Raw genomic sequence first — 7,335 nt, forward strand, 5'->3', positions numbered from 1 at the left:
TGATCCTGGGAGGTGATTCAGACCTGATCGCTAGGCTGCTAAATTTGTTGTGCTGCGTTCAGATAGTCGCCGCACAAGGGGAGTGTATATTCACCGTGCAAGTGTGCGATCGCATGTGTACGCCGAGCTGCCAAAATAATCCTTCAGTCAGCGGACAGCTGCAAATCTGTTCACACCTCACTCACCATTGATTGATTTTCCTACTGTGTGCAGTCAGTGCGCAGCCCAGGACTTACTATGCTCCTACAGTGCGATGAGAACAGGCTGATCATGTCCGGAGCTGACATCACACTCCCAGAAAACGGTCATCACCTAGAAACGGTAGTTACCACCCATAAACGCCCTCTTCCTGTCAATCAGCGTACGAATGGCTGTGCGATTGAAATTTTGGCACCAGCCTGTCGCTGTCCAGTGCTGCCTGTTGTTGTTTGCGATTTATGAAGATGTGTGAAAATATGCTGATGTAACAGCTGCTGGGATTTGTATAGAGATGCACAATGTAGCCTCCGCAGCTGCACTTATATTCGCTACATCAATGCAGAGCCGGGAAACAGCGGCTCCCTGAGTGAGTCTGAGGTCGCTCAGAATTGCCGCCGCACTGAGACCCTGGAGACATTAGTCTTGCATGCAGGATCGCAGTCGGCGGCGGATACACCCCCCAAACAATGGTCCCAATAACACTATGTTTTTGTTGCCACTTCCTGTCACCTCACACAAAATGTATTGTCCCTATCAGTCACTTGCGACCGAATCTTCACTGCAACCATAATTGCAATTTAATTGCGTGCGTGGCATTGGTGCATGGCAACCACTGATAGTTGCTCAACAGGGGTGTAGCTGGAACTTTGTGGGCCCCATACCAATATTTTGAAGGGGCCTCGTCCCAATGCTTCTAGAGAGACACTTCTCTGCAACAGTTGTTAATTTTATGCCCTATAATAATGCCCTAGTTAATTTTCTGAACCATAGTAGAGCTTTATTTAATGTTATGCCCCATATAAGTGCCCTAGTTTCTTTTATGAATAGCAGTAGTGCTTAAGTTCACCTTATGTCACATTTCGGAGCTGCCAGTACACATTATGCCGCACAGTATCCCCAATTCACATTATGATATATAGTGCTCCCCGTTCATATTGTGCCTCATTACAGTGCTCCGGTTCATATTATATAACATTAAAATTCCCTCCAGTTCATTTTATATCACACTACAATGAGCAGGTCCAGGGGCATACCTAGATATATTACAGGCACCAAGGAAAAAGTTTGAAAGGACCCCTACATACCACCCAATGGCGAAAAATTTATATATTACATGTAACTTTGACAGGGAAGGTGGGCCCCTCTCAGCTCTGGGCCCCATAGCAGCTGAAAAATCTGCACCTATGGTAGCTATGCCCTTGTTGCTCAATTGCAAAAACATCAGCATAGCGTGTAACTGTGAATCAGGCCCAATGTCTGTTATAGCTGATCTTGCAGTGAATAAAAGGTCTCTGATTCTCCATCATTCTATAAATGATCCTGCACAGAGATTAGGATTAGAGCTCAGGATTAGTGAGTTGGAGAAATGAAGGCCCGGAAATAGCAAGTGCCCCTGGTGTAGGGAAATAAACATGTGCCTATGATACAGCTCTGAGTTTCTCAAAGCAACATTTGTGAAATAACAAAATATAAGATCTGCCATTTGCTGCATGAAATTCCTGCAGATAAATCACTGTGAGCAGCTGCCTGCAGAAAGCCGTTTACTTCCATTCTGCTGATGCCTGGAAAAGCTACAGTCACTACGCAATTAACATATACATGATTAAACGCTAGCTTGGCTGATAAACAGTAAATAAATTGTGATTCTATGTGTGTTATGTATATGTGTATGGGCTGGGCCGTAGAGAGCTTGCCCTGGACCTGGTAATGCAGGGGGTGTGACCTAATCATGGAGGTTACCTATTACTGTGTCATATATAAGGGATGATTATCTCATGAAAGTTGATATACCATTAATTCAAATGTACCCAACAGTGACACATTTTGACATATAATAAAAATATTAAGGTATTAAAACTATGTTTCCATATAAAACCTTTTTATAGTACAAATCACAATAATTATATTTGCACCAAATAGCTTTAGATCTGATACCACTTTCTTGCCACTTTATGTACCACCCTAAACAGAACACAAGCTCGTACCAAATGTGGCTTTAAAGGAATGTGGACACAGATTTCAAACACCCAACACGTTTCGTCATCGACATCATCAGGGGTGGTGCAAGATAGGAAAGTATGGTACCTTCCAATCTGGGCGACTAAATCACAGGACACCAAACATCAGTGCGGTCAATGTTTCAGAGGACCATTTTATCCACCTTCGTCAGCACATCAAAGTTACAAACACAAATAAACATACCTTTATAGTGAATCCCATCATCCAGCGTGCCTTTGATGTCCCGACGAAGGAGGATTAAATGGACAATGAATTTCTGCCTCCCAGCATTTGGATAAGGGTTCTTTACCAAGAAGATCTTGTTTTAAGAATTAAGACACACTTAAAATAATAAAAATATCTCAAATAAACAGCTTTTTAATAATTTTTAATTTGTAATATGCCACACATCTGTGCCACAAATTCAGATGCCACACTGTACTGCCCAAATGTATAATATGTCACACCCTAATGCTCCAATTGATAATATACCACATAGTAATGTCCCCAACTGGTAATGTAACACACAATAATGCCCCAAATTATAATAATCCATACATGTGTGTCCCAAATTTAGAATATACTACACAGCAGTGTCCCCAAGGAAATATGCATGACACATGTAAAATACATGTGTGTACTTCAGATCAGGAGATGCAGAGTGCGCTGGAGTATGGAGTCTGCAGTGCTGCCAGAGGCAATCTGAAATGGCCATGGGTGTCAGGGGCAAACGTAGGATTTCTTGAGGGGGGGGGGGGGGTTCCATATGTTTGATTTTAGAGGGATTGTCACCAGCCCGTGAAGGATGCATAATCAGCATGTAACAAGCTATAGTCTGCCCAAACAAGTGCAGTTTATGTAATACAGTACATCATACATATGCATCATAATGATCACTGTAAGCCACTTACCAGATTCTCTCTCTGGTGCGATGATTGAGCGCTCGGAACCACAGATACACACAGCAGACTTGGGGCCTAATTCAAGGTTGAACACAAATGTATTAGCAAAAGCAAATTTGCAAATATTTGCAAAGTAAATGCAAATCTGCACAAAAAAACGACAACATGAAAACAACACGCCCACAGTGCAAACTAAAAAAAAAAAAACACAAAAGAGGAGTCACCGTGAATGATGCACTTACCAACATAAGCTAAACAAAGGAATAAACCTAAAATTCAGAATGAATGTACCTGGGTCCTGGGCAGTGCATAAGCATATCTGCAGATAGCCAAGCAAAAAGTACAGAAAAAGTTAATGCAGATTCTGCGTGGCTCAATACCGCCCCATCTGCACTCAAACAACTGCTGCAGTTACCCGCACAGATATTGCCTGGCCAGCAGAGCCGGATTAAGGGGGGGGGGGTCCCAGGGATACGTACCCCCGGGCCCCCTGCCACACCACCAGCGGCGGAACTTGCGCCAGCGCAGCCAGTGCAATGCACAGAGGCCCAGCGCTATGAAGGGGCCCACAGCCGGCAGCAATGTAATGAGTCAGCCTGACTCATTACACGCTGCCTGCCGCTGCGCCGTGGACCCTGACAAAGAAGGTAGTCTGCACACAGGACACGGCGCCAGTGAGTGAGAAGGGTGATCTCATCACCCTTCAACTCGGCACCGCGCTGCTGCAGCAGCTATCAGTTTCCTGCTGGCTCTGTGTTGTCCACTGTCTGTGACTGCATGCTGGGAGAAGGGGGAGGCCGGGAGGGAGGAGGGAGAGTCACTGATAGGGCAGCAGTGTGTGCACTGGAGACGTCAGCACTCACCCCCTGCAGTGAAGAGCCTTGCCGGAACCAGGGAGCCAGAGCCAGGAGGTGCCGCAAAGTAAGTTGTGGACAAAGAAAACACATGTACTGTAAATACAAGGGTGTGTGTGTTTTGCTGGCTGTGTGTGTATGTTTAGCTGTTTGTGTTTTGTTTTGCTATGGGTGTGTATGTGTATGTGTATATCTGTTTTCCTATGGGTGTGTGTGTATGTGTTTTGCTATTGGTGTTTAGTGTGTATGTGTTTTCCTATGGGTGTGTGTGTATGTGTGTATGTGTTTTGCTATGGGTGTGTGTTTGTGTGTATATATGTGTTTTGCTATGTGTGTTTAGCTGTAGGTGTGGGTGTTTTTTCTCCATGGGTGTGTGTGTATATATGTATTCTAATGTGTGTGTTTTACTATGTGTGTGTATACAGTACATATATCAATATCTACAGATATAGCCATGCTCATGACTAGTGTGCCCATGTCTGAGGCATAGGGGGATATTCAATTAGTGCCGAGTTTTCCGACAGTCGGAAAATCGGCACTAATTCGACCGTTTGGTAGCCAATAGCGGGAGTTTTCGACAGTGTTTTGCACCGTTTTCTCCATGCCTTTTTTTGGGGGGTCGAATAGACCAAAAAACTATGAAACGCACGGACGGCTCAGCTGTCCAATAACGTATGAGTGAAGTAGGCTGCCCCAATGGCTGAGCGGCAGGCTGCTTCATTCATACATGATTGGAGAGCTGATCCGTCACTCTGCTGTCTGTGCGGTTGGCGGGGACGGGAGCGCAATTTGTTCACTGGATGGTATGTGAGTGACATCCCCCCCCGGTCCTCCTCCTCCTCTCTTGAACAGGGGCCCCACTGTTTTAAGTACCCCGGGCCCCCCAGCGACTTAATCCGGCTCTGCTGGCCAGTATAGTTTTTCTATAGACTACCGGGATTCCGCCTGCCCCTCAACCTCCCCTCCTGCCCACGGCCTCCCTGATATATGAGGCACACCTGCCAGTGAGTCAGTGGGAGTGGAGATGGCCACCCTGTGCTTCACCTCTCAAACGCCCACAGGAGATCTTCCCGAGAGGAGCAGCGTGCTGCCGCTGCAGCACCCCATGCATGCAGCCAGCTGCCAGCCTCTCAGTGTCAATGTAAGGAGGTAGCCGCTGCAGCCGCGCCGGTACAGATACTGTGGAGCTCCTCTACATAAAATATAAATAGGTACTCAGAACCCACCATATGTGTGCATATGGGTGTCGGGAATTGGAGATCAGCTGTTGAAGTGGCTCACCCACCAGTCTCTCCCCATTGTACAGTATGCGGTTCAAAACTCCTCGTTGTCTCTCGTACAATGTCTCTGCATGCACCACAGGATGTTTTTTTCCTGTTTCTCACAGCAGGTTTCGGTCCGGAGGCGGCAAAAGGTGGCAGCTAGTTAAACCACCCTCTCAATCTCCTGCACTTTGCAACTCTATTCAGGCACAATAGCACTTCCACAAGTCCGCCACCTCATTTGCATTTACTACCGGTTAATAGATAGTTTTCTAGAACCCGGAACAGGAAGTGACGCATTTGCGTGTCATATGCGTTCCACTGCGTGTTTTTACACTTCTCATCACTACTCCTTCTTAGTTACCATATTTCTATGATATATATGGTGTTTTTAATTATCACTCACAACAGGAAGTGAGGTAATAGTACACTTCCTGTACACACAACAGGAAGTGAGGTAATAGTACACTTCCTGTTCCCTTTGCTATATAAAGCAGATCTGTCAAACACTTAACCATCCCCTTGATTAAGTCCACATGCTAGGACGAAACGTGTTGGAACTTATGCCTTCTGGACCCATTTTGATGGACAGATAAGCCTTCTTTTAACTTATTTCTAGTACGTTTTCTACCTATTGGTTACCATTTGGAATATCTGTGATTAAGGAACCGGTTGTCTCTGGACCCAGTGTTTGGGCAGATAAGCTTGTTATTATTTTTTATCTTGTACGTGCAATACCTTTCGGTTGCCACTTGGAATATTATGTCAATTAAATTATTGTTTTTATATATAAAAAACATTCTACACTGTTTTTTGGGAACTTGCAACAGTTTCTAAATACAGTTGCTTTATATGAGAAAAATGTATATATGCACAACCATTCCTTGCACCATAAAAAATGGAATTAGAGAAAATCCCTGCGCTCTAGGAGCAGCTATAGTAAGTGTGGACAAGAGTATATCACCAATTACACTCCAGAGGGTTAGACATACAAAAAAGATTTTTGGTACACACTTTCAGTAGCGCTCCATACATCAACAATGCCGTAAATAATATCAATAATAAGTTCTCATATGATTCCGGGTGATTTTCCTGAAGCTTTCTACCGAGGAAAGATTCTCCAGCCGTCTCCGTCGGTTCAGATCATGAGAGGGGATAAAAAAGAGAAGAAAGGAAGATCTCAGTTCTTATATCCTAGCCCCGTTGGGTATATATATCATAGGGTAAATCCTCAATCTTCCTTCATATGGGTGGTGCTCGTTTCTTAAAGTTCTTATGGGGTCACCCTTGTGGTAAACAGTCAATTGTGTGCTCACAATGTTCTTACATAAAGCCTTAGAGAAAATTCTCATAAAGGTTTCTTTTCCCGTCACTATTATCAGTACAAGAAATAGGGAGATGCTCACATGTGTGCTTACATCAGGGAAAGTGTAGATAAACACATCAAGGTATCTTTCACCGATCCTCCCAGGTTCCTTCAGATCTCTCCTCGTGATTTCCGGAATGGAGCCAGAGAAAGTAAAGCAGAAGGAAGTGGTTAATTTGAGAATACCTAGAATGGGTTTCCACCTATTAGGGGCACCCTTTTCTGTCTGGGAAAGGTGCAAAGGAGTATATTTATGGGACCACCTGTTCCGTGAAACCAGATAGAAAAAACTGCTCACATGAAGGCTTACATGTAAACAATTATGAAATCACACATAAAGGTATCTTTATCCCAAATACTCAAATCTCACGTTTAGAAACATCACATTGGACAATCTAAAATGCTCACTTTATCTGCTTACATCAGCAAGAGTGGTTCAAAGCTCATAATGGTTTCTTTTCCCAGAGCCAGATAGGTTCAAATGATACCATAAAAATGTGATAAAATCCTTGTAGTAAAACAGTTCTTTCAATTTATTCCAATAAAAAAACACAAATTACACAATAAAAGTCGAAAGACCCAGAAGAGGTCTTTCGACTTTTATTGTGTAATTTGTGTTTTTTGTGGTTATGAGCTTTGAACCACTCTTGCTGATGTAAGCAGATAAAGTGAGCATTTTAGATTGTCCAATGTGATGTTTCTAAACGTGAGATTTGAGTATTTGGGATAAAGATACCTTTATGTGTGATTTCATA

Source organism: Pseudophryne corroboree, chromosome 2 (genome assembly GCF_028390025.1).
Source record: "Pseudophryne corroboree isolate aPseCor3 chromosome 2, aPseCor3.hap2, whole genome shotgun sequence".
NCBI lineage: Eukaryota > Metazoa > Chordata > Amphibia > Anura > Myobatrachidae > Pseudophryne > Pseudophryne corroboree.